General features: G+C 35.3%; 55 non-coding genes and 6 pseudogenes across 55 annotated transcripts; all 61 read right to left on the bottom strand.

Annotated features, from left to right (window-relative positions):
* Positions 1–59: 59 nt before the first annotated feature.
* Positions 60–178, bottom strand: LOC145299241 (5S ribosomal RNA). Its single transcript, XR_013871506.1, has one exon. It is a non-coding gene; the product is annotated as a 5S ribosomal RNA (ribosomal RNA).
* A 151-nt stretch (positions 179–329) lies between these two features.
* Positions 330–448, bottom strand: LOC145300223 (5S ribosomal RNA). The gene has a single exon (XR_013872456.1). It is a non-coding gene; the product is annotated as a 5S ribosomal RNA (ribosomal RNA).
* Positions 449–599: 151 nt separating this feature from the next.
* Positions 600–718, bottom strand: LOC145301387 (5S ribosomal RNA; annotated as a pseudogene).
* Positions 719–869: 151 nt separating this feature from the next.
* Positions 870–988, bottom strand: LOC145299240 (5S ribosomal RNA). The gene has a single exon (XR_013871505.1). It is a non-coding gene; the product is annotated as a 5S ribosomal RNA (ribosomal RNA).
* Positions 989–1,137: 149 nt separating this feature from the next.
* LOC145300191 (5S ribosomal RNA) lies at positions 1,138–1,256 on the bottom strand. Its single transcript, XR_013872425.1, has one exon. It is a non-coding gene; the product is annotated as a 5S ribosomal RNA (ribosomal RNA).
* Positions 1,257–1,407: 151 nt separating this feature from the next.
* Positions 1,408–1,526, bottom strand: LOC145299785 (5S ribosomal RNA). The gene has a single exon (XR_013872030.1). It is a non-coding gene; the product is annotated as a 5S ribosomal RNA (ribosomal RNA).
* A 147-nt stretch (positions 1,527–1,673) lies between these two features.
* On the bottom strand, positions 1,674–1,792 carry LOC145301035 (5S ribosomal RNA). Its single transcript, XR_013873237.1, has one exon. It is a non-coding gene; the product is annotated as a 5S ribosomal RNA (ribosomal RNA).
* A 149-nt stretch (positions 1,793–1,941) lies between these two features.
* LOC145300641 (5S ribosomal RNA) lies at positions 1,942–2,060 on the bottom strand. Its single transcript, XR_013872855.1, has one exon. It is a non-coding gene; the product is annotated as a 5S ribosomal RNA (ribosomal RNA).
* Positions 2,061–2,209: 149 nt separating this feature from the next.
* Positions 2,210–2,328, bottom strand: LOC145299882 (5S ribosomal RNA). The gene has a single exon (XR_013872124.1). It is a non-coding gene; the product is annotated as a 5S ribosomal RNA (ribosomal RNA).
* A 149-nt stretch (positions 2,329–2,477) lies between these two features.
* LOC145299239 (5S ribosomal RNA) lies at positions 2,478–2,596 on the bottom strand. Its single transcript, XR_013871504.1, has one exon. It is a non-coding gene; the product is annotated as a 5S ribosomal RNA (ribosomal RNA).
* A 151-nt stretch (positions 2,597–2,747) lies between these two features.
* LOC145299881 (5S ribosomal RNA) lies at positions 2,748–2,866 on the bottom strand. The gene has a single exon (XR_013872123.1). It is a non-coding gene; the product is annotated as a 5S ribosomal RNA (ribosomal RNA).
* Positions 2,867–3,015: 149 nt separating this feature from the next.
* Positions 3,016–3,134, bottom strand: LOC145299019 (5S ribosomal RNA). Its single transcript, XR_013871286.1, has one exon. It is a non-coding gene; the product is annotated as a 5S ribosomal RNA (ribosomal RNA).
* A 150-nt stretch (positions 3,135–3,284) lies between these two features.
* LOC145299238 (5S ribosomal RNA) lies at positions 3,285–3,403 on the bottom strand. Its single transcript, XR_013871503.1, has one exon. It is a non-coding gene; the product is annotated as a 5S ribosomal RNA (ribosomal RNA).
* Positions 3,404–3,554: 151 nt separating this feature from the next.
* On the bottom strand, positions 3,555–3,673 carry LOC145300251 (5S ribosomal RNA). Its single transcript, XR_013872482.1, has one exon. It is a non-coding gene; the product is annotated as a 5S ribosomal RNA (ribosomal RNA).
* Positions 3,674–3,824: 151 nt separating this feature from the next.
* On the bottom strand, positions 3,825–3,943 carry LOC145301386 (5S ribosomal RNA; annotated as a pseudogene).
* Positions 3,944–4,093: 150 nt separating this feature from the next.
* On the bottom strand, positions 4,094–4,212 carry LOC145299660 (5S ribosomal RNA). The gene has a single exon (XR_013871910.1). It is a non-coding gene; the product is annotated as a 5S ribosomal RNA (ribosomal RNA).
* A 151-nt stretch (positions 4,213–4,363) lies between these two features.
* LOC145299237 (5S ribosomal RNA) lies at positions 4,364–4,482 on the bottom strand. The gene has a single exon (XR_013871502.1). It is a non-coding gene; the product is annotated as a 5S ribosomal RNA (ribosomal RNA).
* Positions 4,483–4,633: 151 nt separating this feature from the next.
* LOC145299784 (5S ribosomal RNA) lies at positions 4,634–4,752 on the bottom strand. The gene has a single exon (XR_013872029.1). It is a non-coding gene; the product is annotated as a 5S ribosomal RNA (ribosomal RNA).
* Positions 4,753–4,901: 149 nt separating this feature from the next.
* On the bottom strand, positions 4,902–5,020 carry LOC145299783 (5S ribosomal RNA). The gene has a single exon (XR_013872028.1). It is a non-coding gene; the product is annotated as a 5S ribosomal RNA (ribosomal RNA).
* A 149-nt stretch (positions 5,021–5,169) lies between these two features.
* Positions 5,170–5,289, bottom strand: LOC145301162 (5S ribosomal RNA). The gene has a single exon (XR_013873363.1). It is a non-coding gene; the product is annotated as a 5S ribosomal RNA (ribosomal RNA).
* Positions 5,290–5,438: 149 nt separating this feature from the next.
* LOC145299235 (5S ribosomal RNA) lies at positions 5,439–5,557 on the bottom strand. Its single transcript, XR_013871500.1, has one exon. It is a non-coding gene; the product is annotated as a 5S ribosomal RNA (ribosomal RNA).
* A 149-nt stretch (positions 5,558–5,706) lies between these two features.
* Positions 5,707–5,825, bottom strand: LOC145301346 (5S ribosomal RNA; annotated as a pseudogene).
* Positions 5,826–5,975: 150 nt separating this feature from the next.
* LOC145300078 (5S ribosomal RNA) lies at positions 5,976–6,094 on the bottom strand. Its single transcript, XR_013872314.1, has one exon. It is a non-coding gene; the product is annotated as a 5S ribosomal RNA (ribosomal RNA).
* Positions 6,095–6,245: 151 nt separating this feature from the next.
* Positions 6,246–6,364, bottom strand: LOC145299234 (5S ribosomal RNA). Its single transcript, XR_013871499.1, has one exon. It is a non-coding gene; the product is annotated as a 5S ribosomal RNA (ribosomal RNA).
* Positions 6,365–6,515: 151 nt separating this feature from the next.
* Positions 6,516–6,634, bottom strand: LOC145299390 (5S ribosomal RNA). The gene has a single exon (XR_013871648.1). It is a non-coding gene; the product is annotated as a 5S ribosomal RNA (ribosomal RNA).
* Positions 6,635–6,785: 151 nt separating this feature from the next.
* On the bottom strand, positions 6,786–6,904 carry LOC145299233 (5S ribosomal RNA). Its single transcript, XR_013871498.1, has one exon. It is a non-coding gene; the product is annotated as a 5S ribosomal RNA (ribosomal RNA).
* Positions 6,905–7,055: 151 nt separating this feature from the next.
* LOC145299232 (5S ribosomal RNA) lies at positions 7,056–7,174 on the bottom strand. The gene has a single exon (XR_013871497.1). It is a non-coding gene; the product is annotated as a 5S ribosomal RNA (ribosomal RNA).
* Positions 7,175–7,323: 149 nt separating this feature from the next.
* On the bottom strand, positions 7,324–7,442 carry LOC145300377 (5S ribosomal RNA). The gene has a single exon (XR_013872603.1). It is a non-coding gene; the product is annotated as a 5S ribosomal RNA (ribosomal RNA).
* Positions 7,443–7,591: 149 nt separating this feature from the next.
* On the bottom strand, positions 7,592–7,710 carry LOC145299231 (5S ribosomal RNA). Its single transcript, XR_013871496.1, has one exon. It is a non-coding gene; the product is annotated as a 5S ribosomal RNA (ribosomal RNA).
* A 151-nt stretch (positions 7,711–7,861) lies between these two features.
* LOC145299782 (5S ribosomal RNA) lies at positions 7,862–7,980 on the bottom strand. The gene has a single exon (XR_013872027.1). It is a non-coding gene; the product is annotated as a 5S ribosomal RNA (ribosomal RNA).
* Positions 7,981–8,129: 149 nt separating this feature from the next.
* LOC145299229 (5S ribosomal RNA) lies at positions 8,130–8,248 on the bottom strand. Its single transcript, XR_013871494.1, has one exon. It is a non-coding gene; the product is annotated as a 5S ribosomal RNA (ribosomal RNA).
* Positions 8,249–8,399: 151 nt separating this feature from the next.
* LOC145300104 (5S ribosomal RNA) lies at positions 8,400–8,518 on the bottom strand. Its single transcript, XR_013872339.1, has one exon. It is a non-coding gene; the product is annotated as a 5S ribosomal RNA (ribosomal RNA).
* Positions 8,519–8,669: 151 nt separating this feature from the next.
* Positions 8,670–8,787, bottom strand: LOC145300854 (5S ribosomal RNA). The gene has a single exon (XR_013873064.1). It is a non-coding gene; the product is annotated as a 5S ribosomal RNA (ribosomal RNA).
* A 149-nt stretch (positions 8,788–8,936) lies between these two features.
* LOC145299228 (5S ribosomal RNA) lies at positions 8,937–9,055 on the bottom strand. The gene has a single exon (XR_013871493.1). It is a non-coding gene; the product is annotated as a 5S ribosomal RNA (ribosomal RNA).
* Positions 9,056–9,206: 151 nt separating this feature from the next.
* Positions 9,207–9,325, bottom strand: LOC145299424 (5S ribosomal RNA). The gene has a single exon (XR_013871681.1). It is a non-coding gene; the product is annotated as a 5S ribosomal RNA (ribosomal RNA).
* A 151-nt stretch (positions 9,326–9,476) lies between these two features.
* LOC145300331 (5S ribosomal RNA) lies at positions 9,477–9,595 on the bottom strand. The gene has a single exon (XR_013872559.1). It is a non-coding gene; the product is annotated as a 5S ribosomal RNA (ribosomal RNA).
* A 150-nt stretch (positions 9,596–9,745) lies between these two features.
* On the bottom strand, positions 9,746–9,865 carry LOC145301359 (5S ribosomal RNA; annotated as a pseudogene).
* Positions 9,866–10,016: 151 nt separating this feature from the next.
* Positions 10,017–10,136, bottom strand: LOC145301154 (5S ribosomal RNA). Its single transcript, XR_013873355.1, has one exon. It is a non-coding gene; the product is annotated as a 5S ribosomal RNA (ribosomal RNA).
* Positions 10,137–10,287: 151 nt separating this feature from the next.
* LOC145299531 (5S ribosomal RNA) lies at positions 10,288–10,406 on the bottom strand. The gene has a single exon (XR_013871784.1). It is a non-coding gene; the product is annotated as a 5S ribosomal RNA (ribosomal RNA).
* A 151-nt stretch (positions 10,407–10,557) lies between these two features.
* Positions 10,558–10,677, bottom strand: LOC145301358 (5S ribosomal RNA; annotated as a pseudogene).
* A 151-nt stretch (positions 10,678–10,828) lies between these two features.
* LOC145299781 (5S ribosomal RNA) lies at positions 10,829–10,947 on the bottom strand. Its single transcript, XR_013872026.1, has one exon. It is a non-coding gene; the product is annotated as a 5S ribosomal RNA (ribosomal RNA).
* Positions 10,948–11,097: 150 nt separating this feature from the next.
* Positions 11,098–11,216, bottom strand: LOC145299227 (5S ribosomal RNA). The gene has a single exon (XR_013871492.1). It is a non-coding gene; the product is annotated as a 5S ribosomal RNA (ribosomal RNA).
* A 152-nt stretch (positions 11,217–11,368) lies between these two features.
* Positions 11,369–11,487, bottom strand: LOC145299226 (5S ribosomal RNA). Its single transcript, XR_013871491.1, has one exon. It is a non-coding gene; the product is annotated as a 5S ribosomal RNA (ribosomal RNA).
* Positions 11,488–11,638: 151 nt separating this feature from the next.
* Positions 11,639–11,757, bottom strand: LOC145300231 (5S ribosomal RNA). The gene has a single exon (XR_013872463.1). It is a non-coding gene; the product is annotated as a 5S ribosomal RNA (ribosomal RNA).
* A 151-nt stretch (positions 11,758–11,908) lies between these two features.
* LOC145299426 (5S ribosomal RNA) lies at positions 11,909–12,027 on the bottom strand. Its single transcript, XR_013871683.1, has one exon. It is a non-coding gene; the product is annotated as a 5S ribosomal RNA (ribosomal RNA).
* A 150-nt stretch (positions 12,028–12,177) lies between these two features.
* On the bottom strand, positions 12,178–12,296 carry LOC145299224 (5S ribosomal RNA). The gene has a single exon (XR_013871490.1). It is a non-coding gene; the product is annotated as a 5S ribosomal RNA (ribosomal RNA).
* Positions 12,297–12,446: 150 nt separating this feature from the next.
* On the bottom strand, positions 12,447–12,565 carry LOC145299222 (5S ribosomal RNA). The gene has a single exon (XR_013871488.1). It is a non-coding gene; the product is annotated as a 5S ribosomal RNA (ribosomal RNA).
* A 151-nt stretch (positions 12,566–12,716) lies between these two features.
* On the bottom strand, positions 12,717–12,835 carry LOC145299425 (5S ribosomal RNA). Its single transcript, XR_013871682.1, has one exon. It is a non-coding gene; the product is annotated as a 5S ribosomal RNA (ribosomal RNA).
* Positions 12,836–12,986: 151 nt separating this feature from the next.
* Positions 12,987–13,105, bottom strand: LOC145299530 (5S ribosomal RNA). Its single transcript, XR_013871783.1, has one exon. It is a non-coding gene; the product is annotated as a 5S ribosomal RNA (ribosomal RNA).
* Positions 13,106–13,255: 150 nt separating this feature from the next.
* On the bottom strand, positions 13,256–13,374 carry LOC145299437 (5S ribosomal RNA). The gene has a single exon (XR_013871694.1). It is a non-coding gene; the product is annotated as a 5S ribosomal RNA (ribosomal RNA).
* A 151-nt stretch (positions 13,375–13,525) lies between these two features.
* On the bottom strand, positions 13,526–13,644 carry LOC145299221 (5S ribosomal RNA). Its single transcript, XR_013871487.1, has one exon. It is a non-coding gene; the product is annotated as a 5S ribosomal RNA (ribosomal RNA).
* A 151-nt stretch (positions 13,645–13,795) lies between these two features.
* On the bottom strand, positions 13,796–13,914 carry LOC145299220 (5S ribosomal RNA). The gene has a single exon (XR_013871486.1). It is a non-coding gene; the product is annotated as a 5S ribosomal RNA (ribosomal RNA).
* A 151-nt stretch (positions 13,915–14,065) lies between these two features.
* Positions 14,066–14,184, bottom strand: LOC145299779 (5S ribosomal RNA). Its single transcript, XR_013872024.1, has one exon. It is a non-coding gene; the product is annotated as a 5S ribosomal RNA (ribosomal RNA).
* A 149-nt stretch (positions 14,185–14,333) lies between these two features.
* LOC145299854 (5S ribosomal RNA) lies at positions 14,334–14,452 on the bottom strand. Its single transcript, XR_013872097.1, has one exon. It is a non-coding gene; the product is annotated as a 5S ribosomal RNA (ribosomal RNA).
* A 151-nt stretch (positions 14,453–14,603) lies between these two features.
* Positions 14,604–14,722, bottom strand: LOC145299219 (5S ribosomal RNA). Its single transcript, XR_013871485.1, has one exon. It is a non-coding gene; the product is annotated as a 5S ribosomal RNA (ribosomal RNA).
* Positions 14,723–14,872: 150 nt separating this feature from the next.
* Positions 14,873–14,991, bottom strand: LOC145301382 (5S ribosomal RNA; annotated as a pseudogene).
* A 149-nt stretch (positions 14,992–15,140) lies between these two features.
* LOC145299218 (5S ribosomal RNA) lies at positions 15,141–15,259 on the bottom strand. The gene has a single exon (XR_013871484.1). It is a non-coding gene; the product is annotated as a 5S ribosomal RNA (ribosomal RNA).
* A 150-nt stretch (positions 15,260–15,409) lies between these two features.
* Positions 15,410–15,528, bottom strand: LOC145299488 (5S ribosomal RNA). The gene has a single exon (XR_013871743.1). It is a non-coding gene; the product is annotated as a 5S ribosomal RNA (ribosomal RNA).
* Positions 15,529–15,679: 151 nt separating this feature from the next.
* Positions 15,680–15,798, bottom strand: LOC145299778 (5S ribosomal RNA). The gene has a single exon (XR_013872023.1). It is a non-coding gene; the product is annotated as a 5S ribosomal RNA (ribosomal RNA).
* A 150-nt stretch (positions 15,799–15,948) lies between these two features.
* On the bottom strand, positions 15,949–16,067 carry LOC145299853 (5S ribosomal RNA). Its single transcript, XR_013872096.1, has one exon. It is a non-coding gene; the product is annotated as a 5S ribosomal RNA (ribosomal RNA).
* A 151-nt stretch (positions 16,068–16,218) lies between these two features.
* LOC145299217 (5S ribosomal RNA) lies at positions 16,219–16,337 on the bottom strand. The gene has a single exon (XR_013871483.1). It is a non-coding gene; the product is annotated as a 5S ribosomal RNA (ribosomal RNA).
* Positions 16,338–16,458: the final 121 nt, after the last annotated feature.

The raw sequence follows: 16,458 nt of genomic DNA, 5'->3' as shown, positions 1-16,458 counted from the left end.
AATATTTTACATTAAAATCGAACGCATTTTTATGAGTTTTTCCAAAAATTCAGGGGAAATGCTTACAGCACCTGGTATTCCCAAGCGGTCACCCATCTAAGTACTGACCAGGCTCTACGTTGCTTAACTTCGGGGATCGGACGAGAACCGGTGTTTTCAACGTGATATGGCCGTAAGCGAAGACGTGCCATAATTTTAACTATTACAATTTCAATATTTATTTACCAAATCTGATAATGTAATGATATTTTGTTTTTTGTTTTTTTATCTAATATTTTACATTAAAATCGAGCGCATTTTTATGAGTTTTTCCAAAAATTCAGGGGAAATGCTTACAGCCCCTGGTATTCCCAAGCGGTCACCCATCTAAGTACTGACCAGGCTCTACGTTGCTTAACTTCGGGGATCGGACGAGAACCGGTGTTTTCAACGTGATATGACCGTAAGCGAAGACGTGCCATAATTTTAACTATTACAATTTCAATATTTATTTACCAAATCTGATAATGTAATGATATTTTGTTTTTTGTTTTTTTATCTAATATTTTACATTAAAATCGAACGCATTTTTATGAGTTTTTCCAAAAATTCAGGGGAAATGCTTACAGCACCTGGTATTCCCAAGCGGTCACCCATCTAAGTACTGACCAGGCTCTACGTTGTGTAACTTCATGGATCGGACGAGAACCGGTGTTTTCAACGTGATATGGCCGTAAGCGAAGACGTGCCATAATTTTAACTATTACAATTTCAATATTTATTTACCAAATCTGATAATGTAATGATATTTTGTTTTTTGTTTTTTTATCTAATATTTTACATTAAAATCGAACGCATTTTTATGCGTTTTTCCAAAAATTCAGGGGAAATGCTTACAGCACCTGGTATTCCCAAGCGGTCACCCATCTAAGTACTGACCAGGCTCTACGTTGCTTAACTTCGGGGATCGGACGAGAACCGGTGTTTTCAACGTGATATGGCCGTAAGCGAAGAAGCGCGATAATTTTAACTATTACAATTTCAATATTTATTTACCAAATCTGATAATTTAATGATACTTTATTTGTTTTTTTTACCTAATATTTTACATCAAAATCGAACGCATTTTTATGAGTTTTTCCAAAAATTCAGGGGAAATGCTTACAGCACCTGGTATTCCCAAGCGGTCACCTATCTAAGTACTGACCAGGCTCTACGTTGCTTAACTTCGGGGATCGGACGAGAACCGGTGTTTTCAACGTGATATGGCCGTAAGCGAAGACGTGCCATAATTTTAACTATTACAATTTTAATATTTATTTACCACATCTGATAATGTAATGATATTTTGTGTTTTGTTTTTTTATCTAATATTTTACATTAAAATCGAACGCATTTTTATGAGTTTTTCCAAAAATTCAGGGGAAATGCTTACAGCACCTGGTATTCCCAAGCGGTCACCCATCTAAGTACTGACCAGGCTCTACGTTGCTTAACTTCGGGGATCGGACGAGAACCGGTGTTTTCAACGTAATATGGCCGTAAGCGAAGAAGTGCCATAATTTTAACTATTACAATTTCAATATTTATTTACCAAATCTGATAATTTAATGACTATATTTGTTTGTTTTACCTAATATTTTACATTAAAATCGAACGCATTTTTATGAGTTTTTCCAAAAATTCAGGGGAAATGCTTACAGCACCTGTTATTTCCAAGCGGTCACCCATCTAAGTACTGACCAGGCTCTACGTTGCTTGACTTCGGGGATCGGACGAGAACCGGTGTTTTCAACGTGATATGGCCGTAAGCTAAGAAGTGCCATAATTTTAACTATTACAATTTCAATATTTATTTACCAAATCTGATAATTTAATGATACTTTATTTGTTTTTTTTACCTAATATTTTACATTAAAATCGAACGCATTTTTATGAGTTTTTCAAAACATTCAGCGGAAATGCTTACAGCACCTGGTATTCCCAAGCGGTCACCCGTCTAAGTACTGACCAGGCTCTACGTTGCTTAACTTCGGGGATCGGACGAGAACCGGTGTTTTCAACGTAATATGGCTGTAAGCGAAGAAGTGCCATAATTTTAACTATTACAATTTCAATATTTATTTACCAAATCTGATAATTTAATGATACTTCATTTGTTTGTTTTACCTAATATTTTACATTAAAATCGAACGCATTTTTATGAGTTTTTCCAAAAATTCAGTGGAAATGCTTACAGCACCTGGTATTCCCAAGCGGTCACCCATCTAAGTACTGACCAGGCTCTACGTTGCTTAACTTCGGGGATCGGACGAGAACCGGTGTTTTCAACGTAATATGGCTGTAAGCGAAGAAGTGCCATAATTTTAACTATTACAATTTCAATATTTATTTACCAAATCTGATAATTTAATGATACTTTATTTGTTTGTTTTACCTAATATTTTACATTAAAATCGAACGCATTTTTATGAGTTTTTCCAAAAATTCAGGGGAAATGCTTACAGCACCTGGTATTCCCAAGCGGTCACCCATCTAAGTACTGACCAGGCTCTACGTTGCTTAACTTCGGGGATCGGACGAGAACCGGTGTTTTCAACGTGATATGGCCGTAAGCGAAGACGTGCCATAATTTTAACTATTACAATTTCAATATTTATTTACCAAATCTGATAATGTAATGATATTTTGTTTTTTGTTTTTTTATCTAATATTTTACATTAAAATCGAACGCATTTTTATGAGTTTTTCCAAAAATTCAGTGGAAATGCTTACAGCACCTGGTATTCCCAAGCGGTCACCCATCTAAGTACTGACCAGGCTCTACGTTGCTTAACTTCGGGGATCGGACGAGAACCGGTGTTTTCAACGTAATATGGCTGTAAGCGAAGAAGTGCCATAATTTTAACTATTACAATTTCAATATTTATTTACCAAATCTGATAATTTAATGATACTTTATTTGTTTTTTTTACCTAATATTTTACATTAAAATCGAACGAATTTTTATGAGTTTTTCCAAAAATTCAGGGGAAATGCTTACAGCACCTGGTATTCCCAAGCGGTCACCCATCTAAGTACTAACCAGGCTCTTCGTTGCTTAACTTCGGGGATCGGACGAGAACCGGTGTTTTCAACGTGATATGGCCGTAAGCGAAGACGTGCCATAATTTTAACTATTACAATTTCAATATTTATTTACCAAATCTGATAATGTAATGATATTTTGTTTTTTGTTTTTTATCTAATATTTTACATTAAAATCGAACGCATTTTTATGAGTTTTTCCAAAAATTCAGGGGAAATGCTTACAGCACCTGGTATTCCCAAGCGGTCACCCATCTAAGTACTGACCAGGCTCTACGTTGCTTAACTTCGGGGATCGGACGAGAACCGGTGTTTTCAACGTGATATGGCCGTAAGCGAAGACGTGCCATAATTTTAACTATTACAATTTCAATATTTATTTACCAAATCTGATAATGTAATGATATTTTGTTTTTTGTTTTTTTATCTAATATTTTACATTAAAATCGAACGCATTTTTATGAGTTTTTCCAAAAATTCAGGGGAAATGCTTACAGCACCTGGTATTCCCAAGCGGTCACCCATCTAAGTACTGACCAGGCTCTACGTTGCTTAACTTCGGGGATCGGACGAGAACCGGTTTTTTCAACGTGATATGGCCGTAAGCGAAGACGTGCCATAATTTTAACTATTACAATTTCAATATTTATTTACCAAATCTGATAATGTAATGAAATTTGTGTTTTTGTTTTTTTATCTAATATTTTACATTAAAATCGAACGCATTTTTATGAGTTTTTCCAAAAATTCAGGGGAAATGCTTACAGCACCTGGTATTCCCAAGCGGTCACCCATCTAAGTACTGACCAGGCTCTACGTTGTGTAACTTCATGGATCGGACGAGAACCGGTGTTTTCAACGTGATATGGCCGTAAGCGAAGACGTGCCATAATTTTAACTATTACAATTTCAATATTTATTTACCAAGTCTTATAATGTAATGATATTTTGTTTTTTGTTTTTTATCTAATATTTTACATTAAAATCGAGCGCATTTTTATGAGTTTTTCCAAAAATTCAGGGGAAATGCTTACAGCACCTGGTATTCACAAGCGGTCACCCATCTAAGTACTGACCAGGCTCTACGTTGCTTAACTTCGGGGATCGGACGAGAACCGGTGTTTTCAACGTGATATGGCCGTAAGCGAAGACGTGCCATAATTTTAACTATTACAATTTCAATATTTATTTACCAAATCTGATAATGTAATGATATTTTGTTTTTTGTTTTTTTATCTAATATTTTACATTAAAATCGAACGCATTTTTATGAGTTTTTCCAAAAATTCAGGGGAAATGCTTACAGCACCTGGTATTCCCAAGCGGTCACCCATCTAAGTACTGACCAGGCTCTACGTTGCTTAACTTCGGGGATCGGACGAGAACCGGTGTTTTCAACGTGATATGGCCGTAAGCGAAGACGTGCCATAATTTAAACTATTACAATTTCAATATTTATTTACCAAATCTGATAATGTAATGATATTTTGTTTTTTGTTTTTTTATCTAATATTTTACATTAAAATCGAACGCATTTTTATGAGTTTTTCCAAAAATTCAGGGGAAATGCTTACAGCACCTGGTATTCCCAAGCGGTCACCCATCTAAGTACTGACCAGGCTCTACGTTGCTTAACTTCGGGGATCGGACGAGAACCGGTGTTTTCAACGTAATATGGCCGTAAGCGAAGAAGTGCCATAATTTTAACTATTACAATTTCAATATTTATTTACCAAATCGTATAATTTAATGATACTTTATTTGTTTGTTTTACCTAATATTTTACATTAAAATCGAGCGCATTTTTATGAGTTTTTCCAAAAATTCAGGGGAAATGCTTACAGCACCTGGTATTCCCAAGCGGTCACCCATCTAAGTACTGACCAGGCTCTACGTTGCTTAACTTCGGGGATCGGACGAGAACCGGTGTTTTCAACGTAATATGGCCGTAAGCGAAGAAGTGCCATAATTTTAACTATTACAATTTCAATATTTATTTACCAAATCTGATAATTTAATGATACTTTATTTGTTTGTTTTACCTAATATTTTACATTAAAATCGAACGCATTTTTATGAGTTTTTCCAAAAATTCAGGGGAAATGCTTACAGCACCTGGTATTCCCAAGCGGTCACCCATCTAAGTACTGACCAGGCTCTACGTTGCTTGACTTCGGGGGATCGGACGAGAACCGGTGTTTTCAACGTAATATGGCCGTAAGCGAAGAAGTGCCATAATTTTAACTATTACAATTTCAATATTTATTTACCAAATCTGATAATTTAATGATACTTTATTTGTTTGTTTTACCTAATATTTTACATTAAAATCGAGCGCATTTTTATGAGTTTTTCCAAAAATTCAGGGGAAATGCTTACAGCACCTGGTATTCCCAAGCGGTCACCCATCTAAGTACTGACCAGGCTCTACGTTGCTTAACTTCGGGGATCGGACGAGAACCGGTGTTTTCAACGTGATATGGCCGTAAGCGAAGAAGTGCCATAATTTTAACTATTACAATTTCAATATTTATTTACCAAATCGTATAATTTAATGATACTTTATTTGTTTTTTTTACCTAATATTTTACATTAAAATCGAACGCATTTTTATGAGTTTTTCCAAAAATTCAGGGGAAATGCTTACAGCACCTGGTATTCCCAAGCGGTCACCCATCACAGTACTGACCAGGCTCTACGTTGTGTAACTTCATGGATCGGACGAGAACCGGTGTTTTCAACGTGATATGGCCGTAAGCGAAGACGTGCCATAATTTTAACTATTACAATTTCAATATTTATTTACCAAATCTGATAATGTAATGATATTTTGTTTTTTGTTTTTTATCTAATATTTTACATTAAAATCGAGCGCATTTTTATGAGTTTTTCCAAAAATTCAGGGGAAATGCTTACAGCACCTGGTATTCCCAAGCGGTCACCCATCTAAGTACTGACCAGGCTCTACGTTGCTTAACTTCGGGGATCGGACGAGAACCGGTGTTTTCACCGTGATATGGCCGTAAGCGAAGACGTGCCATAATTTTAACTATTACAATTTCAATATTTATTTACCAAATCTGATAATGTAATGATATTTTGTTTTTTGTTTTTTTATCTAATATTTTACATTAAAATCGAACGCATTTTTATGAGTTTTTCCAAAAATTCAGGGGAAATGCTTACAGCACCTGGTATTCCCAAGCGGTCACCCATCTAAGTACTGACCAGGCTCTACGTTGCTTAACTTCGGGGATCGGACGAGAACCGGTGTTTTCAACGTGATATGGCCGTAAGCGAAGACGTGCCATAATTTTAACTATTACAATTTCAATATTTATTTACCAAATCTGATAATGTAATGATATTTTGTTTTTTGTTTTTTTATCTAATATTTTACATTAAAATCGAACGCATTTTTATGAGTTTTTCCAAAAATTCAGGGGAAATGCTTACAGCACCTGGTATTCCCAAGCGGTCACCCATCTAAGTACTGACCAGGCTCTACGTTGCTTAACTTCGGGGATCGGACGAGAACCGGTGTTTTCAACGTGATATGGCTGTAAGCGAAGACGTGCCATAATTTTAACTATTACAATTTCAATATTTATTTACCAAATCTGATAATGTAATGATATTTTGTTTTTTGTTTTTTTATCTAATATTTTACATTAAAATCGAACGCATTTTTATGAGTTTTTCCAAAAATTCAGGGGAAATGCTTACAGCACCTGGTATTCCCAAGCGGTCACCCATCTAAGTACTGACCAGGCTCTACGTTGCTTAACTTCGGGGATCGGACGAGAACCGGTGTTTTCAACGTGATATGGCCGTAAGCGAAGACGTGCCATAATTTTAACTATTACAATTTCAATATTTATTTACCAAATCTGATAATGTAATGATATTTTGTTTTTTGTTTTTTTATCTAATATTTTACATTAAAATCGAACGCATTTTTATGAGTTTTTCCAAAAATTCAGGGGAAATGCTTACAGCACCTGGTATTCCCAAGCGGTCACCCATCTAAGTACTGACCAGGCTCTACGTTGCTTAACTTCGGGGATCGGACGAGAACCGGTGTTTTCAACGTGATATGGCCGTAAGCGAAGAAGTGCCATAATTTTAACTATTACAATTTCAATATTTATTTACCAAATCGTATAATTTAATGATACTTTATTTGTTTGTTTTACCTAATATTTTACATTAAAATCGAACGCATTTTTATGAGTTTTTCCAAAAATTCAGGGGAAATGCTTACAGCACCTGGTATTCCCAAGCGGTCACCCATCTAAGTACTGACCAGGCTCTACGTTGCTTGACTTCGGGGATCGGACGAGAACCGGTGTTTTCAACGTAATATGGCCGTAAGCGAAGAAGTGCCATAATTTTAACTATTACAATTTCAATATTTATTTACCAAATCTGATAATTTAATGATACTTTATTTGTTTGTTTTACCTAATATTTTACATTAAAATCGAACGCATTTTTATGAGTTTTTCCAAAAATTCAGGGGAAATGCTTACAGCACCTGGTATTCCCAAGCGGTCACCCATCTAAGTACTGACCAGGCTCTACGTTGCTTAACTTCGGGGATCGGACGAGAACCGGTGTTTTCAACGTGATATGGCCGTAAGCGAAGACGTGCCATAATTTTAACTATTACAATTTCAATATTTATTTACCAAATCTGATAATGTAATGATATTTTGTTTTTTGTTTTTTTATCTAATATTTTACATTAAAATCGAACGCATTTTTATGAGTTTTTCCAAAAATTCAGGGGAAATGCTTACAGCACCTGGTATTCCCAAGCGGTCACCCATCTAAGTACTGACCAGGCTCTACGTTGCTTAACTTCGGGGATCGGACGAGAACCGGTGTTTTCAACGTAATATGGCCGTAAGCGAAGAAGTGACATAATTTTAACTATTACAATTTCAATATTTATTTACCAAATCGTATAATTTAATGATACTTTATTTGTTTTTTTTACCTAATATTTTACATTAAAATCGAACGCATTTTTATGAGTTTTTCCAAAAATTCAGGGGAAATGCTTACAGCACCTGGTATTCCCAAGCGGTCACCCATCTAAGTACTGACCAGGCTCTACGTTGCTTAACTTCGGGGATCGGACGAGAACCGGTGTTTTCAACGTGATATGGCCGTAAGCGAAGACGTGCCATAATTTTAACTATTACAATTTCAATATTTATTTACCAAATCTGATAATGTAATGATATTTTGTTTTTTGTTTTTTTATCTAATATTTTACATTAAAATCGAACGCATTTTTATGAGTTTTTCCAAAAATTCAGGGGAAATGCTTACAGCACCTGGTATTCCCAAGCGGTCACCCATCTCTGTACTGACCAGGCTCTACGTTGCTTAACTTCGGGGATCGGACGAGAACCGGTGTTTTCAACGTGATATGGCCGTAAGCGAAGACGTGCCATAATTTTAACTATTACAATTTCAATATTTATTTACCAAATCTGATAATGTAATGATATTTTGTTTTTTGTTTTTTTATCTAATATTTTACATTAAAATCGAACGCATTTTTATGAGTTTTTCCAAAAATTCAGGGGAAATGCTTACAGCACCTGGTATTCCCAAGCGGTCACCCATCTAAGTACTGACCCGGCTCTACGTTGCTTAACTTCGGGATCGGACGAGAACCGGTGTTTTCAACGTAATATGGCCGTAAGCGAAGAAGTGACATAATTTTAACTATTACAATTTCAATATTTATTTACCAAATCGTATAATTTAATGATACTTTATTTGTTTTTTTTACCTAATATTTTACATTAAAATCGAACGCATTTTTATGAGTTTTTCCAAAAATTCAGGGGAAATGCTTACAGCACCTGGTATTCCCAAGCGGTCACCCATCTAAGTACTGACCAGGCTCTACGTTGCTTAACTTCGGGGATCGGACGAGAACCGGTGTTTTCAACGTGATATGGCCGTAAGCGAAGACGTGCCATAATTTTAACTATTACAATTTCAATATTTATTTACCAAATCTGATAATGTAATGATATTTTGTTTTTTGTTTTTTTATCTAATATTTTACATTAAAATCGAACGCATTTTTATGAGTTTTTCCGAAAATTCAGGGGAAAGACTTACAGCACCTGGTATTCCCAAGCGGTCACCCATCTAAGTACTGACCAGGCTCTACGTTGCTTAACTTCGGGGATCGGACGAGAACCGGTGTTTTCAACGTGATATGGCCGTAAGCGAAGAAGTGCGATAATTTTAACTATTACAATTACAATATTTATTTACCTAATCTGATAATTTAATGATACTTTATTTGTTTTTTTTATACCTAATATTTTACATTAAAATCGAACGCATTTTTATGAGTTTTTCCAAAAATTCAGGGGAAATGCTTACAGCACCTGATATTCCAAAGCGGTCACCCATCTAAGTACTGACCAGGCTCTACGTTGCTTAACTTCGGGGATCGGACGAGAACCGGTGTTTTCAACGTGATATGGCCGTAAGCGAAGACGTGCCATAATTTTAACTATTACAATTTCAATATTTATTTACCAAATCTGATAATGTAATGATATTTTGTTTTTTGTTTTTTATCTAATATTTTACATTAAAATCGAACGCATTTTTATGAGTTTTTCCAAAAATTCAGGGGAAATGCTTACAGCACCTGGTATTCCCAAGCGGTCACCCATCTAAGTATTGACTAGGCTCTACGTTGCTTAAACTTCGGGGATCGGACGAGAACCGGTGTTTTCAACGTGATATGGCCGTAAGCGAAGACGTGCCATAATTTTAACTATTACAATTTCAATATTTATTTACCAAATCTGATAATGTAATGATATTTTGTTTTTTGTTTTTTTATCTAATATTTTACATTAAAATCGAACGCATTTTTATGAGTTTTTCCAAAAATTCAGGGGAAATGCTTACAGCACCTGGTATTCCCAAGCGGTCACCCATCTAAGTACTGACCAGGCTCTACGTTGCTTAACTTCGGGGGATCGGACGAGAACCGGTGATTTCAACGTAATATGGCCGTAAGCGAAGAAGTGCCATAATTTTAACTATTACAATTTCAATATTTATTTACCTAATCTGATAATTTAATGATACTTTATTTGTTTTTTTTATACCTAATATTTTACATTAAAATCGAACGCATTTTTATGAGTTTTTCCAAAAATTCAGGGGAAATGCTTACAGCACCTGATATTCCCAAGCGGTCACCCATCTAAGTACTGACCAGGCTCTACGTTGCTTAACTTCGGGGATCGGACGAGAACCGGTGTTTTCAACGTGATATGGCCGTAAGCGAAGACGTGCCATAATTTTAACTATTACAATTTCAATATTTATTTACCAAATCTGATAATGTAATGATATTTTGTTTTTTGTTTTTTTATCTAATATTTTACATTAAAATCGAGCGCATTTTTATGAGTTTTTCCAAAAATTCAGGGGAAATGCTTACAGCACCTGGTATTCCCAAGCGGTCACCCATCTAAGTATTGACTAGGCTCTACGTTGCTTAAACTTCGGGGATCGGACGAGAACCGGTGTTTTCAACGTGATATGGCCGTAAGCGAAGACGTGCCATAATTTTAACTATTACAATTTCAATATTTATTTACCAAATCTGATAATGTAATGATATTTTGTTTTTTGTTTTTTTATCTAATATTTTACATTAAAATCGAACGCATTTTTATGAGTTTTTCCAAAAATTCAGGGGAAATGCTTACAGCACCTGGTATTCCCAAGCGGTCACCCATCTAAGTACTGACCAGGCTCTACGTTGCTTAACTTCGGGGATCGGACGAGAACCGGTGTTTTCAACGTAATATGGCCGTAAGCGAAGAAGTGCCCTAATTTTAACTATTACAATTTCAATATTTATTTACCAAATCTGAAAATTTAATGATACTTTATTTGTTTTTTTTTACCTAATATTTTACATTAAAATCGAACGCATTTTTATGAGTTTTTCCAAAAATTCAGGGGAAATGCTTACAGCACCTGGTATTCCCAAGCGGTCACCCATCTAAGTACTGACCAGGCTCTACGTTGCTTAACTTCGGGGATCGGACGAGAACCGGTGTTTTCAACGTGATATGGCCGTAAGCGAAGACGTGCCATAATTTTAACTATTACAATTTCAATATTTATTTACCAAATCTGATAATGTAATGATATTTTGTTTTTTTGTTTTTTTATCTAATATTTTACATTAAAATCGAACGCATTTTTATGAGTTTTTCCAAAAATTCAGGGGAAATGCTTACAGCACCTGGTATTCCCAAGCGGTCACCCATCTAAGTACTGACCAGGCTCTACGTTGCTTAACTTCGGGGATCGGACGAGAACCGGTGTTTTCAACGTGATATGGCCGTAAGCGCAGAAGTGCGATAATTTTAACTATTACAATTTCAATATTTATTTACCAAATCTGATAATTTAATGATACTTTATTTGTTTTGTTTTTACCTAATATTTTACATTAAAATCGAACGCATTTTTATGAGTTTTTCCAAAAATTCAGGGGAAATGCTTACAGCACCTGGTATTCCCAAGCGGTCACCCATCTAAGTACTGACCAGGCTCTACGTTGCTTAACTTCGGGGATCGGACGAGAACCGTTGTTTTCAACGTGATATGGCCGTAAGCGAAGACGTGCCATAATTTTAACTATTACAATTTCAATATTTATTTACCAAATCTGATAATGTAATGATATTTTGTTTTTTGTTTTTTTATCTAATATTTTACATTAAAATCGAACGCATTTTTATGAGTTTTTCCAAAAATTCAGGGGAAATACTTACAGCACCTGGTATTCCCAAGCGGTCACCCATCTAAGTACTGACCAGGCTCTACGTTGCTTAACTTCGGGGATCGGATGAGAACCGGTGTTTTCAACGTGATATGGCCGTAAGCGAAGAAGTGCGATAATTTTAACTATTACAATTTCAATATTTATTTACCAAATCTGATAATGTAATGATATTTTGTTTTTTGTTTTTTATCTAATATTTTACATTAAAATCGAACGCATTTTTATGAGTTTTTCCAAAAATTCAGGGGAAATGCTTACAGCACCTGGTATTCCCAAGCGGTCACCCATCTAAGTACTGACCAGGCTCTACGTTGCTTAACTTCGGGGATCGGACGAGAACCGGTGTTTTCAACGTGATATGGCCGTAAGCGAAGACGTGCCATAATTTTAACTATTACAATTTCAATATTTATTTACCAAATCTGATAATGTAATGATATTTTGTTTTTTGTTTTTTATCTAATATTTTACATTAAAATCGAACGCATTTTTATGAGTTTTTCCAAAAATTCAGGGGAAATGCTTACAGCACCTGGTATTCCCAAGCGGTCACCCATCTAAGTACTGACCAGGCTCTACGTTGCTTAACTTCGGGGATCGGACGAGAACCGGTGTTTTCAACGTGATATGGCCGTAAGCGAAGACGTGCCATAATTTTAACTATTACAATTTCAATATTTATTTACCAAATCTGATAATGTAATGATATTTTTTTTTTTGTTTTTTTATCTAATATTTTACATTAAAATCGAACGCATTTTTATGAGTTTTTCCAAAAACTCAGGGGAAATACTTACAGCACCTGGTATTCCCAAGCGGTCACCCATCTAAGTACTGACCAGGCTCTACGTTGCTTAACTTCGGGGATCGGATGAGAACCGGTGTTTTCAACGTGATATGGCCGTAAGCGAAGAAGTGCGATAATTTTAACTATTACAATTTCAATATTTATTTACCAAATCTTATAATTTAATGATACTTTATTTGTTTTTTTTATACCTAATATTTTACATTAAAATCGAACGCATTTTTATGAGTTTTTCCAAAAATTCAGGGGAAATGCTTACAGCACCTGATATTCCCAAGCGGTCACCCATCTAAGTACTGACCAGGCTCTACGTTGCTTAACTTCGGGGATCGGACGAGAACCGGTGTTTTCAACGTGATATGGCCGTAAGCGAAGACGTGCCATAATTTTAACTATTACAATTTCAATATTTATTTACCAAATCTGATAATGTAATGATATTTTGTTTTTTGTTTTTTATCTAATATTTTACATTAAAATCGAACGCATTTTTATGAGTTTTTCCAAAAATGCAGGGGAAATGCTTACAGCACCTGGTATTCCCAAGCGGTCACCCATCTAAGTACTGATCAGGCTCTACGTTGCTTAACTTCGGGGATCGGACGAGAACCGGTGTTTTCAACGTGATATGGCCGTAAGCGAAGACGTGCCATAATTTTAACTATTACAATTTCAATATTTATTTACCAAATCTGATAATGTAATGATATTTTGTTTTTTGTTTTTTTATCTAATATTTTACATTAAAATCGAACGCATTTTTATGAGTTTTTCCAAAAATTCAGGGGAAATGCTTACAGCACCTGGTATTCCCAAGCGGTCACCCATCTAAGTACTGACCAGGCTCTACGTTGCTTAACTTCGGGGATCGGACGAGAACCGGTGTTTTCAACGTGATATGGCCGTAAGCGAAGACGTGCCATAATTTTAACTATTACAATTTCAATATTTATTTACCAAATCTGATAATGTAATGATATTTTGTTTTTTGTTTTTTTATCTAATATTTTACATTAAAATCGAACGCATTTTTATGAGTTGTTCCAAAAATTCAGGGGAAATGCTTACAGCACCTGGTATTCCCAAGCGGTCACCCATCTAAGTACTGACCAGGCTCTACGTTGCTTAACTTCGGGGATCGGACGAGAACCGGTGTTTTCAACGTGATATGGCCGTAAGCGAAGAAGTGCGATAATTTTAACTATTACGATTTTAATATTTATTTACCAAATCTGATAATTAAATGATACTTTATTTGTTTTTTTTTTACCTAATATTTTACATTAAAATCGAAAGCATTTTTATGAGTTTTTCCAAAAATTCAGGGGAAATGCTTACAGCACCTGGTATTCCCAAGCGGTCACCCATCTAAGTACTGACCAGGCTCTACGTTGCTTAACTTCGGGGATCGGACGAGAACCGGTGTTTTCAACGTAATATGGCCGTAAGCGAAGAAGTGCCATAATTTTAACTATTACAATTTCAATATTTATTTACCAAATCGTATAATTTTATGATACTTTATTTGTTTTTTTTAACTAATATTTTACATTAAAATCGAACGCATTTTTATGAGTTTTTCCAAAAATTCAGGGGAAATGCTTACAGCACCTGGTATTCCCAAGCGGTCACCCATCTAAGTACTGACCAGGCTCTACGTTGCTTAACTTCAGGGATCGGACGAGAACCGGTGTTTTCAACGTGATATGGCCGTAAGCGAAGACGTGCCATAATTTTAACTATTACAATTTCAATATTTATTTACCAAATCTGATAATGTAATGATATTTTGTTTTTTGTTTTTTTATCTAATATTTTACATTAAAATCGAACGCATTTTTATGAGTTTTTCCAAAAATTCAGGGGAAATGCTTACAGCACCTGGTATTCCCAAGCGGTCACCCATCTAAGTACTGACCAGGCTCTACGTTGCTTAACTTCGGGGATCGGACGAGAACCGGTGTTTTCAACGTGATATGGCCGTAAGCGAAGAAGTGCGATTATTTTAACTATTACAATTTCAATATTTATTTACCAAATCTGATAATTTAATGATACTTTATTTGTTTTTTTTATACCTAATATTTTACATTAAAATCGAACGCATTTTTATGAGTTTTTCCAAAAATTCAGGGGAAATATTACAGCACCTGGTATTCCCAAGCGGTCACCCATCTAAGTACTGACCAGGCTCTACGTTGCTTAACTTTTGGGATCGGACGAGAACCGGTGTTTTCAACGTAATATGGCCGTAAGCGAAGAAGTGCCATAATTTTAACTATTACAATTTCAATATTTATTTACCAAATCGTATGATTTAATGATACTTTATTTGTTTTTTTTAACTAATATTTTACATTAAAATCGAACGCATTTTTATGAGTTTTTCCAAAAATTCAGGGGAAATGCTTACAGCACCTGGTATTCCCAAGCGGTCACCCATCTAAGTACTGACCAGGCTCTACGTTGCTTAACTTCGGGGATCGGACGAGAACCGGTGTTTTCAACGTGATATGGCCGTAAGCGAAGACGTGCCATAATTTTAACTATTACAATTTCAATATTTATTTACCAAATCTGATAATGTAATGATATTTGGTTTTTTGGTTTTTATCTAATATTTTACATTAAAATCGAACGCATTTTTATGAGTTTTTCCAAAAATTCAGGGGAAATGCTTACAGCACCTGGTATTCCCAAGCGGTCACCCATCTAAGTACTGACCAGGCTCTACGTTGCTTAACTTCGGGGATCGGACGAGAACCGGTGTTTTCAACGTGATATGGCCGTAAACGAAGACGTGCCATAATTTTAACTATTACAATTTCAATATTTATTTACCAAATCTGATAATGTAATGATATTTTGTTTTTTGTTTTTTTATCTAATATTTTACATTAAAATCGAACGCATTTTTATGAGTTTTTCCAAAAATTCAGGGGAAATGCTTACAGCACCTGGTATTCCCAAGCGGTCACCCATCTAAGTACTGACCAGGCTCTACGTTGCTTAACTTCGGGGATCGGACGAGAACCGGTGTTTTCAACGTAATATGGCCGTAAGCGAAGAAGTGCCATAATTTTAACTATTACAATTTCAATATTTATTTACCAAATCTGATAATTTAATGATACTTTATTTGTTTTTTTTTACCTAATATTTTACATTAAAATCGAACGCATTTTTATGAGTTTTTCCAAAAATTCAGGGGAAATGCTTACAGCACCTGGTATTCCCAAGCGGTCACCCATCTAAGTACTGACCAGGCTCTACGTTGCTTAACTTCAGGGATCGGACGAGAACCGGTGTTTTCAACGTGATATGGCCGTAAGCGAAGACGTGCCATAATTTTAACTATTACAATTTCAATATTTATTTACCAAATCTGATAATGTAATGATATTTTGTTTTTTGTTTTTTTATCTAATATTTTACATTAAAATCGAACGCATTTTTATGAGTTTTTCCAAAAATTCAGGGGAAATGCTTACAGCACCTGGTATTCCCAAGCGGTCACCCATCTAAGTACTGACCAGGCTCTACGTTGCTTAACTTCGGGGATCGGACGAGAACCGGTGTTTTCAACGTGATATGGCCGTAAGCGAAGACGTGCCATAATTTTAACTATTACAATTTCAATATTTATTTACCAAATCTGATAATTTAATGATAATTTATTTGTTTTTTTTATACCTAATATTTTACATTAAAATCGAACGCATTT

The sequence above is a fragment of the Euprymna scolopes genome, chromosome 18, assembly GCF_053919585.1.
Source record: "Euprymna scolopes isolate OS-2025 chromosome 18, ASM5391958v1, whole genome shotgun sequence".
NCBI lineage: Eukaryota > Metazoa > Mollusca > Cephalopoda > Sepiida > Sepiolidae > Euprymna > Euprymna scolopes.
The sequence above is the reverse complement of the archived record's forward strand: the minus strand, read 5'-3'. Positions and strand labels throughout refer to the sequence as shown.